Source organism: Heterodontus francisci, chromosome 34, assembly GCF_036365525.1.
Source record: "Heterodontus francisci isolate sHetFra1 chromosome 34, sHetFra1.hap1, whole genome shotgun sequence".
Classification (NCBI taxonomy): Eukaryota; Metazoa; Chordata; class Chondrichthyes; order Heterodontiformes; family Heterodontidae; genus Heterodontus; species Heterodontus francisci.
Window position 1 is genome coordinate 25663983 of NC_090404.1, and position 13120 is coordinate 25677102.

General features: G+C 46.9%; 1 protein-coding gene and 1 pseudogene across 5 annotated transcripts in view; one reads left to right on the forward strand and one right to left on the reverse strand.

Moving 5' to 3' along the window:
* The window catches only part of LOC137349297 (zinc finger protein 585A-like), a 182192-nt pseudogene that overhangs the window by 92948 nt on the left and 76124 nt on the right, over window positions 1-13120 (reverse strand).
* Window positions 160-13120, forward strand: part of LOC137349286 (zinc finger protein 551-like) — a 30077-nt gene continuing 17116 nt past the window's right edge. For 2 of the 5 annotated variants that reach the window (XR_010969307.1, XM_068014825.1), the window contains exons 1-2: window positions 166-715; window positions 3960-4084. The gene's annotated coding sequence lies outside the window, so the exon portion shown is untranslated. Of the gene's footprint in view, window positions 716-3959; window positions 4085-13120 lie in introns of all 5 variants that reach the window. The other 3 variants (XM_068014827.1, XM_068014826.1, XM_068014828.1) reach the window with 3 other exon arrangements.

The window sequence follows — 13120 nt, forward strand, 5'->3', positions numbered from 1 at the left end:
ACAGCTGCCGACCATTAGCAACAGGGGGCAGGACTGGAGGGCAGCATTGTGGCCCCGCCCCCTCACTCTGATTGGAGCACCCAGCACCACATCAGTCCTGCAGTCCCGCCCCCACTGTTCCTATTGGTCCGGAGCAGCCGCCATTCAGCCGGGCGGTGTGAGCTGAGCATGCGCGGCCGGCAGGGGCTGAGGCGGAGAGCGCGGTTGCAGCAGGTGAGAGGGAGGCGGGTTAATAAAAGCCCGAGGCTCGCAGGCTGAGTATCACAGCTGCTGAAGCGGAAACGCACTTCTCAACATCGGACAGATTCAGGGTTTTCCGGCCGGCTTTTCAAAAAAGGCCCCGCCTCTCGCTCGACTCGGATTGCTTGGAGGCCCGCGCTCCCGTTAGGTCCTCCAGCCCCGCCCCCACTCTTCCGATTGGTCGGAAGCTGCCGTCAATCAGGCGTGCATTGTGAGCTGCCAGGTAAGAGGTGTGGAGGGAGCGGCTCCCGGGTTCAGTCCAGCCGGAAAGCGCAGTGTAAGCGACAAACTCTGGGAGGATCAGCAAGAGCTGGAAACTCTCAGGGATCGGCTGTAAATAGAGAGGAAATGAAGACTGGTCAGGGAGCGTCTGTAAATTAAAGCGATGGTGCAGCGCCTCCCCCATGCTAGCTGCCACTTCCCGGTTTCTTCTCCCGTTTCCACCGAGTCAGGAAGTCTGTGAGTTGATCGGCTGGTAAGTATTGTAGCTTTGTTTCCCTTTCTCCAAAGTTAGTCCAAGGAGCTGGAAATTAAACATTCCAGTTTTCATCAGAATAAGGGGGAGCTTCCCTAGATTTAAGTGACACAAACAGAAGGGGAATGGGTAGCTGGGTGACTCTTCTCTTTTGCTTTTAAGTCGTGAGGGTGAAAGTATTAGTAAGGTGATCGAATAGCTAGCTAGAGGAGTGGTCGGGCTGCTCCAACCTCGACAGTGCACATCCACTGCCATAGAAAATTTATGGCACAGAATGAAGCCATTCAGCCCGTTGTGTCTGTACTAGCTGAAAAAGAGTTATCAGATTAATCCCACTTTCCAGTTGTTTTGACCTCAGAGATCGTCAACATGAAAAATACAAGATATGAGCACCTATTTAACGATTTACACCAGATTTCACTTTTTAATTCTTTTATTACAACAGATAAAAGAAATTCTCAATTTAAAAAATAGAACTTTGTAAATAGCTGACACCCCAAATTACAATCAAAGTTATTTTCTTTACTTATTCACACTTCAATATCTCACACCACTCTGATACATTACACAATCCTTTTTTGATAAAATTGTTTTCCGTTAAAAGTCCCAAATTCCTCCCAGTTGCAATGGGTTGGATCTCCCAGACTTTTCAAAAACAAACAATATTTTCCTTCGCTCCCTTCTCCAAGCAACTCTTTCCAGGACATCCATGGATAATGTGATTTCCACTGATCCTGTGGGGCTCTTTACATCTCTGCAAACTTCAACTCTCAAAAATTGTTCAAGTTTCCACAGACTTTGCTGTATATCTTCAGAGAGCAGGTATTTACCCTCTCTGTCTGTCTGCCTGTCTCTCTCTCTCTCTCTCTCTAGTGATAGGAAATACAATAGTTAGGGAACAGACAAGTGTTTCTGCTGCTGCAGATGTGAATCCAGGATGGTGTGTTTTCTCCCTAGTGCCAGGGTCAAGAATGTCACTGAAAGGTTGCAGAGCACTGGGGTGGGGGGTGGGGTGGTGGTGGTAGAGGGTCAACAGCCAGCAGTCATGATGGTCCACATCAGCACCAACAACATAGGCAGGAAAAGGGATGTGATCCTGCAGTCAGAATTTGGGGAGCTGGTAGGAAATTGACAAGCAGGGCCTCAGAAGTAGTAATGCTGCTGTGAAGAAGGCTTTTGATGAGGTCCCACGTGGCAGACTGGTTGTAAAAAAAAAAGCCCATGGGATCCAGAGAAATGCAGCAAAATGGATACAAAATTTGCTCAGTGACAGGATGCAGAGGATACAAAGGGTAATTGTTGACTGGTGTTTTAGCGACTGGAGGGCTGTTTCCAGTGGTATTTCGCAGGGCTCAGTACTGGGTCCTCTGCTTTTTGTGGTATATGTGAACAATTTGGACATGAATGTAGGGGGCATGTTCAAGAAGTTTGCAGAAGACACAAAGATTGGCCATGTGGTAGATAGCAAGGAGGATCGCTGTAGGTTGCAGGAAGATATCGATGGTCTGGTCAGATGGGTCGAAAAATGGCAAGTGGAATTGTAGAGCAAGTAAGGGACCTTGGAGTGAAGGTCCACCAATCCCTGAAGGTATCAGCACAGGTCGATAAGGTGGTTAAGAAATCATATGGAATCCTTTCCTTTATTAGCTGAGATACAGAATACAAGAGCAGGGAGGTTATGCTGGAACTGTATAAATCATTGGTTAGGGCACAACTTGAATACTTTCTACAGTCACCTCATTACAGAAAGGATGTAATTTCACTCGAGAGGGTACAGAGGAGATTTACGAGGATGTTGCCGGGACTGGAGAAATGCAGCTCTGAGGAAAGATTGGATAGGCTGGGGTTATTCTCCTTGGAACAGAGAAGGATGAGGGGAGATTTGATTGAAATGTACAAAATTTTGAGGGGCCTGGATAGAGTGGAGGTGAAGGGCCTATTCACTTTAGCAGAAAGGTCAGTGACGAAGTGGAAATAGATTTAGTGATTGGTAGAAAGATTAGAGGGTAGTTGGGGAAACACTTTTTCACCCAGAGGGTGGTGAAGGTCTGGAACTCACTGCCTGAAAGGGTAGTTGAGGCAGAAACCCTCAACTGATTCAGAAGGAGTCTGGATATGCACCTAAGTGCTGTAATTTGCAGGGCTGTGGACCAAATACTGGAAGATGGGTTTAGAATAGGTGGGCCAAGTGGCCTCTTTCTGTGCTGTAAACATTCTATGATTTTAAGAGTCTCTGGATGATTTTACGATGTTAAAGGTGCTATATCAATGCACATTGTTGTTGTTGACTGTGGGCGGGATTCAGTTCCAGTCTGAGCTGGAAACTCCTGGGTGCAGTCACGTCAGGTCGAGGGTGTTCACCAGCTGAATGTGGAAATGGATTCACTCAGTCATCCTATTTACTGATAGACCATCACAGTCACACTGGAGAGAGACCGTTCAGATACTTCACCTGTGTGAAGGGATTTACTCAGTTTTCCCACCTGTTAACATCCCAGCTTTCAAAGTTCAAAGGATTTGATCCATAATCAGCACATTCTTACTGGAGAGAGACTGTTTAAATGTTCTGTGTGTGTGAAGAGATTCACTCATTCACCCCACATACTGACACACCACTGAGTTCACATGTGACTGGAGGGGTTGGATTCTGCTGTTATTGCTGCTGTTTTGGGGAATCTGGATTGGTCCCAGTTCCCATTCCCCTTCTTTCTGGTGGATCATGGGGAGTCCATGCACTTGGGTTTCTGTCTAATTTATTTCCTTAATTTATATTGGTCTGGCCCATTTATCACCCCATTACAGCAAAAAACAATCACAGTTCACTTGGAGCTTCAATGACGGAGCTTTTACCCAACATTCCACATGGTGAGGAATGTTCCCTATTCACACCACAGGAGACCACTGTGCAGGCACGGTACAGAACAGTGTTTGGAGTGGGCATGGTGCAAGTCACATCTGCAGCCGATAAGCGGCGGCAGGTGGGCGAGGGAGGCTTCAGAAACACCCGGTGTAGGCCTCAGTAGCTCCGATAAGAAGCTCCCCGTCCTGCATTTGCACCGAGCGGGGCGGTAGCTGCGGGTCTTCTCCCGGTGACAGGCCCGGGGTTAACGGCCGGCAGATTTCCAGCGGACAATGTGCAGCAGGGCGCATGCGCAGTCATCCTGGACCAGGAAGCAGGAGGAGGAAATGTTGTGAATTTCTATCCTGGACTGACAGTGATGGCTTTTGTAAACTCCTTTTACAGGGGGTTAGAAAGGGAGAATACACAGACTGGGAATCTCAAACCAAATATCACATCAAGATCTGACAAGAGTCACTCGATTCATCAGGACCTGAATATCATCGGCCTTTGAATGTGGAAGGAGAAAGGTTTGTCTGTTCTGTCTGTGGGAAAAGATTTCAGGTATCAGTCTGACTGGAAAAGCACTGAGATACACAAAGCCCTGGTTAGACCACACCTGGAGTATTGTGTTCAGTTCTGGGCACCACACCTTAGGAAGGATGTATTGGCCTTGGAGGGAGTGCAGTGTAGATTTATCTGAATGATACCTGGACTCCAAGGGTTAAATTACAAGGAGAGATTACACAAATGAATCATAGAGCCATTATGGCACAGAAGGAGGCCATTCGGACCATCAATTCCATGCTAGCTCTCTGTTGAGGAATCCAGTCAGTCCCATTCCCCTGCTCTATCCCTCTAGTCCTGCAGGTTTATTTCCCTCAACTGCCAATCCAATTTCCTTTTGAAATCACTGCCCGTCTCAGTTTCCACCACCCTCATAGGCAGCGAGTTCCAGGTTATTATCACTCACTGTGTGAAAAGGTTATTCCTCACGTCACCCCTGTATCACTTGCCCAAAACTTAAAATCCATGTTCCCTAGTTCTTGTACCATCAGCTAATGGGAACAGCTTTTCTTTGCCTTATGTAAACCTGTTGTGATTTTTCACGCCTCTATCAGATTTCCCTCTCCACCTTGGTTGCTGCAAGTGTTTTTCCTTATCTAAGCCTGTCATAATCTTGGATACGTCTATTAAATCTCCCTCAATCTCTTTTGTTCCAAGGAAAACAACCCCAGCTTCTCCAGCCTAACCTTGTAGCTAAATTCCCTCATCCCTGGAACCATTCTGGTAAATCTCCTCTGCACCCCCTCAAGGACACTCTCATCCCTCCTAAAGTGTGATGACCAGAACTGGACACAATACTCTAGTAGTGAACTAAACAGAGCTTTAAAAAGGTTCAACATAACTTCTCAGACTTTGAAATTAGTACTCTGTTTATGAAGCCCAAATCCCATACACTTTGCTAACTAGGTTTGCTAGTGTCACTCGGGAGGATTTAACTAGTGTGGCAGCAGGGTGGGAACCAGAGCAGTAGGACAGCAAGTGAAATAAATGAAGGGGAACGAGTAAATAAGGCCAGTAAGACTAAGAGGAAGAGCAGGCAGGGAGATGTTGCGGAGCACAGCGGGACTGGTGGTGTGAAGTGCATTTGCTTCAATGCGAGGAGTATAACAGGGTAAGGTAGATGAACTTAGAGCTTGGATTAGTACTTGGAACTATGAAGTTGTTGCTATTACAGAGACTTGGTTGAGGGAAGGACAGGATTGGCAGCTAAATGTTCGAGGATTTAGAAGCTTCAGGCGGGATAGAGGGGGATGTAAAAGGGGTGGGGGAGTTGCATTACTTGTTAAGGAGAATATCACAGTTGTACTGCGGGAGGACACCTCGGAGGGGTCATGCAGCGTGGCAATATGGGTGGAGCTCAGGAATAGGAAGGGTGCAGTCACAATGTTGGGGGTTTACTACAGGCCTCCCAACAACCAGCGGGAGGTAGAGGAGCAGATATGTAGACAGATTTTGGAAAGATGGAAAGATAACAGGGTTGTAGTGGTGGGTGATTTTAACTTCCCCTATATTGACTGGGACTCACTTAGTGTTAGGGGCTTGGATGGGGCAGAATTTGTAAGGAGCATCCAGGAGGGCTTCTTGAAACAATATGTAGATAGTCCAACTAGGGATGGGGTCGTACTGGACCTGGTATTGGGGAATGAGCCCGGCCAGGTGGTCGAAGTTTCAGTAGGGGAGCATTTCGGGAACAGTGACCATAATTCCATAAGTTTTAAGGTACTTGTGGATAAGGATAAGAGTAGTCCTCGAGTGAAGGTGCTAAATTGGGGGAAGGCTAATTATAACAATATTAGGCAGGAACTGAAGAATTTAGATTGGGGGCGGCTGTTTGAGGGTAAATCAACATCTGACATGTGGAGTCTTTCAAATGTCAGTTGATTAGAATCCAGGACCAGCATGTTCCTGCGAGGAAGAAGGATAAGTTTGGCAAGTTTCGGGAACCTTGGATAACGCGGGATATTGTGAGCCTCATCAAAAAGAAAAAGGAAGCATTTGTAAGGGCTGGAAGGCTAGGATCAGACGAATCCCTTGAGGAATATAAAGACAGTAGGAAGGAACTAAAGCAAGGAGTCAGGAGGGCTAAAAGGGGTCATGAAAAGTCATTGGCAAACAGGATTAAGGAAAATCCCAAGGCTTTTTGTATGGAGATAAAGAGCAAGAGGGTAACTAGGGAAAGGGTTGGCCTGCTGAAGGACAGAGGAGGTAATCTATGTGTGGAGCCAGAGGAAATGGGCGAGGTACTAAATGAGTACTTTGCATCAGTATTCACCAAAGAGAAGGACTTGGTGGATGATGAGCCTAGGGAAGGGAGTGCAGATAGTCTCAGTCATCTCATTATCAAAAAGGAGGAGGTGTTGGGTGTCTTGCAAAGCATTAAGATAGATAAGTCCCCAGGGCCTGATGGGATCTAGCCCAGAATACTGAGGGAGGCAAGGGAAGAAATTGTTGGGGCCTTGACAGAAATTTTTGCATCCTCATTGGCTACAGGTGAGGTCACAGAGGATTGGAGAATAGCCAATGTTGTTCCTTTGTTTAAGAAGGGTAGCAAGGATAATCCAAGAAATTATAGGCCGGTGAGCCTTACGTCAGTGGTAGGGAAATTATTAGAGAGGATCCTTCAGGACAGGATTTACTCCCATTTAGAAACAAACAAACTTATTAGCGAGAGGCAGCATGGTTTTGTGAAGGGGAGGTCGTGTCTCACTAATTTGATTGAGTTTTTTGAGGAAGTGATGAAGATGATTGATGAAGGAAGGGCAGTGGATGTTGTCCATATGGACTTCAGTAAAGCCTTTGACAAGATCCCTCATGGCAGACTGGTACAAAAGGTGAAGTCACATGGGATCAGAGGTGAGCTGGCAAGATGGATACAGAACTGGCTCTGTCATAGAAGGCAGAGGGTAGCAGTGGAAGGGTGCTTTTCTGAATGGAGGGCTGTGACTAGTGGTGTTCCGCAGGGGTCAGTGCTGGGACCTTTGCTGTTTGTAGTATATATAAATGATTTGGAGGAAAATGTAGCTGGTCTGATTAGTAAGTTTGCGGACGACACAAAGGTTGGTGGAGTTGATAATGATGAGGATTGTCAGAGGATACAGCAGGATATAGATCGGTTGGAGACTTGGGCAGAGAAATGGCAGATGGAGTTTAATCCAGACAAATGTGAGGTAATGCATTTTGGAAGATCTAATGCAGGTGGGAAGTATACAGTAAATGGCAGAACCGTTAAGAGTATTGACAGGCAGAGAGATCTGGGCGTACAGGTCCACAGGTCACTGAAAGTGGCAACGCAGGTGGATAAGGTAGTCAAGAAGGCATACGGCATGCTTGCCTTCATCGGTCGGGGCATAGAGTATATCATGCTGCAGCTGTACAGAACTTTAGTTAGGCCACACTTAGAATATTGCGTGCAATTCTGGTCGCCACACTACTGGAAGGCTTTGGAGAGGGTACAGAGGAGGTTTACCAGGATGTTGCCTGGTCTGGAGGGCATTAGCTATGAGGAGAGGTTGGAAAAACACGGATTGTTTTCACTGGAACGACGGAGGTGGAGGGGCAACATGATAGAGGTTTACAAAGTTATGAGTGGCATGGACAGAGTGGATAGTCAGAAGCTTTTTCCCAGGGTGGAAGAGTCAGTTACTAGGGGACATAGGTTTAAGGTGAGAGGGGCAAAGTTTAGAGGGGATGTGCAAGGCAAGTTCTTTTACACAGAGGATGGTGAGTGCCTGGAACTTGCTGCCAGGGGAGGTGGTGGAAGCAGATACGATATCGACGTTTAAGAGACATCTTGACAAATATATGAATAGGAAGGGAATAGAGGGATATGGGCCCCGGAAGTGCAGAAGGTGTTAGTTTCGGCAGGCATCAAGATCGGCGCAGGCTTGGAGGGCCGAATGGCCTGTTCCTGTGCTGTACTGTTCGGGGCAGGTACATTGGCCCGAAGGGCCTGTTTTTGTGCTGTAAAAGTCTATGACTCGATGATCCTCGGATCCCCCTGTCCCTGCAAACCATTTATAAATGTGCCATTTAGTATATATTGCTTCTCCCTTTTCCTTTTTGCCAGAATGCATCACCTCATTATAAGGGTTGTGTTCCCTGGAATTTATACGGTTAAGGGGTGATTGATCCAAGATATTAATTAGAACTGTGAGGTTAGATGGGGAGAAAGTCTTTCCACTGGTTGGGGAATTTAGGACAAAAGGGCATGGTCTAAAACATAGAGCCAGATCTTTCATGAATCCACTCCTGGGCCCTGTAAACCTGAGCATTAATGGAGGTGAGGAGAGAGTGACTGCCCTTGACATCAAGGCAGCATTTGACCGAGTGTGGCATTAAGGAGCCCGAGCAAAACTGGAGTCAATGGGAATCAGGGGGAAAACTCTCTGCTGGTTGGAGTGATACCTATCACAAAGGAAGATGGTTGTGGTTGCTGGCAATCAATCATCTCAGCTCCAGGACATCACTGCAGGAGTTCCTCAGGGTAGTGTCCCGGGCCCAACCATCTTCAGCTGCTTCATCGATGACCTTCCTTCAATCATAAGGTCAGAAGTGGGGATGTTTGCTGATGATTGCACAATGTTCAGCACCATTCGCTACTCCTCAGGTACTGAAGCAGTCTGTGTAGAAATGCAGCAAGACATGGACAATATCCAGGCTTGGGCTGATGAGTGGCAAGTAACATTCACGCCTCACAAGTGCCGGGCAATGACCATCTCCAACAAGAGAGAATCTAACCATCTCCCCTTGACATTCAATGGCCGTATGATCGCTGAATCCCCCACTATCAACATCCTGGGGTTATCATTGACCGGAAACTGAACTGGAGTGGCCATATAAATGCTGTAGTTACAAGAGCAGGTTAGGGGCTGGGAATTCTGCGGCGAGTAACTCACCTCCTGACTCCCCAAAGCCTGTCCACTATCTACAAGTCAGGAGTGTGATGGAATAATCTCCACTTGCCTTGGAGGGTGCAGCTCCAACAACACTCAGGAAGATCGACACCATCCAGGACGAAGCAGCCCGCTGGATTGGCACCCCATTCACAAACATTCACTCCCTCCACCACCAAAGCACAGTGGCAGCAGTGTGTACCATCTACAGGATGCACTGCAGCAACGCACCAAGGCTCCTTGGACAACACCTTCCAAATCCGTGACCTCTACCAACTAGAAGGACAAGGGCAGCAAATGCATGGGAACACCACCACCTGTAAGTTCCCCTCCAAGCCACACACCATCCTGACTTGGAACTATATCGCCGTTCCTTCACTGTTGCTGGCTCAAAATCCTTGAGCTCCTTTCCTAACAGCACTGTGGGTGTATCTACACCACCTGGACTGCAGCGGTTCAGGAAGGCAGCTCACCAACACTTTCTCAAGGGCATTTAGGGAGGGGCAATAAATGCTGGCCTAACCATTGACGCCCATGTCCCAGGAACGAATACAAAACAAAATGCACCCTGGGTCCTGTAAACTCGAGCATTAATCTGCTCCTGGGCCCTCCAAACCCAGGCATTAATCAGCCCCTGCGCCCTGTAAACCCAAGCGTTAATCCTTGGTCCTGTCTTCACAAAGGAGGACACAAATATCATACCAGAAATGTTGGGCAACACATGGCTTAGTGAGAGAGAGGAACTGAAAGAAATCAGTATTAGTAGAGAAATGGTGTTGGGGAAATTGATTGGATTAAAGGCCGATAAATCCCCAGGGCCTGACGGTATGCATCCCAGAGTACTTAAGGAAGTGGCCCTAGAAATAGTGGATGCATTGGTGGTCATCTTCCAAGATTCTATAGACTCTGGAACAGTTCCTACAGATTGGAGGGTCGCTAATGTAACCCCACTTTTTAAAAAGGGAGGTAAAGAGAAAGCAGGGAATTATAGACCAGTCAGCCTGACGTCGGTAGTGGGGAAATTTCTAGAGTCCATTATCAAAGATTTTATAGCAGAGCACTTCGAGAACAGTGGTAGAATTGTGACGAGTCAGCATGGATTTACGAAAGGGAAATCATGCTTGACAAATCTACTAGAATTCTTCGGGGATGTAATTAGTAATGTTTGAGGGGGAGCTCGTGGATGTGGTTTATTTGGACTTTCAGAAGGCTTTTGACAAAGTCCCACAAAAGAGATTAGCGTGTAAAATTAAAGCGCATGGGATTGGGGGTAGTGTATTGCAATGGATAGAAAATTGGTTGGCGAGCAGGAAACAAAGAGTAGGGATAAATGGATCTTTTTCCGAATGGCAGGCATTGACTAGTGGGGTACTGCAGGGATTGGTGCTAGGACCCCAGCTATTCACCATATACATTAATGATTTAGATGAGGGAACTAAATGTAATATCTCCAAATTTGCAGATGACACAAAACTGGGTGGGGGGTGAGTTGTGAGGAGGATGCAGAGAGGCTTCAGGGTGATTTGGACAAGTTGAGTGAGTGGGCTAATGCATGGCAGATGCTGTATGATGTGGATAAACGTTATCTATTTTGGTCGCAAAAACAGGAAGGCAGATCATTATCTGAACGGCTATAAACTGAGAGAGGGGAATATGCAATGAGACCTGGGTGTTCTCATACACCAGTCGCTGAAGGTAAGCATGCAGGTGCAACAGGTGGTTAAAAAAGGCAAATGGTATGTTGGCCTTCATAGCGAGAGGATTCGAGTACAGGAGCAGGGATGTCTTGCTGCAATTATACAGGGCCTTGGTGAGGCCACACCTGGAATATTGTGTGCAGTTTTGGTCTCCTTATCTGAGGAAGGATGTTCTTGCTTTCAAGTGAGTGCAGTGAAGGTTTACCAGACTGATTCCTGGGATGGCGGGACTGACGTATGAGGAGAGATTGAGTTGGTTAGGATTATATTCGCTGGAGTTCAGAAGAGTGAGGGGGGATCTCAGAGAAACCTATAAAATTCTAACAAGACTTGACAGGGTAGATGCAGGAAGGATGTTCCCGACGGTGGGGGAATCCAGAACCGGGGTCATAGTCAAAGGATACGGGGTAAACCATTCTGGACTGAAATGGGGAGAAATTTCTTCACCCAGGGAGTGGTGAGCCTGTGGAATTCGCTACCACAGAAAGCAGTTGAGGCCAAAACATTGTATGTTTTCAAGAAGGAGTTAGATATAGCTCTTGGGTCTAAAGGGATCAAAGGGTATGGGATGAAAGCGGGAACAGGTCACTGAGTTGGATGATCAGCCATGATCATAATGAATGGCGGAGCAGGCTCGAAGGGCCGAATGGCCTACTCCTGCTCCTATTTTCTATATTTGACCCCTGGGCCCTGCAAACCCGAGCATTAATCCACCCTTGGGCGTATAGGATTAAACATTAATCACCCTGCTTTACAGAGGCAGAATTGCAGCCCAGAAACAGGCTGCTCAGCCCCACTGGTCTGTTGTGGTGTTTCTAATCCACTTGAGCCTCCTCCCAATCTAATTACCTTGTACCACCCTGTCCCCATATCCCTCCATTCCCTTCTCTCTTATAAATGTATTGAGCCTCCCCTTAAACACATCATTGTTATCAGCTTCAACCACTCCACGTGGCAGCGAGTTCCACATTCTCACCACTCTGAGTAGAGAAATTCCTCCTAAGTTCTCTATTTGACCTGTTAATGTCTGTCTTATATTGCTGCCCCCTTGTTCTGACTGACTGATAATTTTAAAGACCTCTATCAGATCTCCTCCTAGTCTTCTCTTTTCCAGAGAAAGGATCCTCAGCCTGCTCAATCTTGCTGGATAGTAACATCCTCTCTGGTGACATCTTTGTAAATCTATTCTGCACTTTCTTCAGTCTTCAATATCCTTTTTTAATCTGGAGACCAGAACTGCTCACAGTCCTTCTAAGTGAGGTTCTCTATAAATTTAACATTCCCTCCCTGCTGTTACATTGTATTCCTCTAGAAAAGAACATCAGCTCTTTCTTTGCTCTCTTATCGACTTGTGTTGCTCCTTGTGACTCTGTTCCCAGATCTCTTTGCTCCTCTGCTCCATTTAATTTCTTACATTCTAACCAATAACTGGCCTCCTTATTCCTCCTCCCAAAATGAACTATGTTGAATTTCATTTCTCATTTATCTGTCCAGTCTGCCAGCCTGTTTCTGTCTTCCTGGGTTTCAGTGCAGTCTCCACATTGTTAGTTCTACCACCCAATTTAGTGTCATCTGCACATTGTGAAAACATCCTCTAATTCCTGAGTCCCAATGTAGGTAATGAACAGAAGTCCTATTGTACTTCACACCATAGTTGATGGCCCTTGTTTTTCTGTATAATTTATTTAAAAATTTTGTTCATTGCTTTTCCGGCCCTGATCTCAATGGGATGACACAAAAATAAGTCTCGATTCAACAATTGGAATGTTCAATGGCGGATTAATTACCCAGGATTCCCCATGGGTCAGAAAGTCCCCTATCAATGACTGTCGGGGCCCAATGGGCTGGCATGGGATCATGCTGTGCTCTGAGGATGTGCAGTGCGGGTGGTGGAGACGGACGGGATGCGGGAGGAATTGTGGGCGCAAGGGAGTAATTGGAGCTGTGGGTGGGCTGGGGAACTTCATAAACACCTGGGGTCGGCCTGAGGCTCCGAATAAGAGGCCACAGGCCCCGTGTTTACCCTGTGATGACAGGCCTGCTGGAGTAGGGTCTCTGTTCCCAACTGGGTCCTAGTGCCCAAGAGATGGAGCATCCTGGACAACAGGGTTTTCAGCAGCTTCACCCATTCCCAGGCTGCATATGATGTTTGCAGCCTGGAGGAGTCCATGGGCCATGTAGATATTCAGTGTGAGAGGTGACAGTCTTCCCTCCTGTGGACGTGTCCGATCCACCAAAGCTGCCTCTGTTTCATTTGTGCCAACACACTTGGAAGCTCCACCTTTGAGAGGATGGCTACATTTGTGATTTTGTCCTGCGAGGATATAGCCAGAATGTGCCACAGACAGTGAAGATGTAAATTATTGAGCTTCTATTCCTGGTAGCTGTAAGTCGCCCATGTTTCACAGGC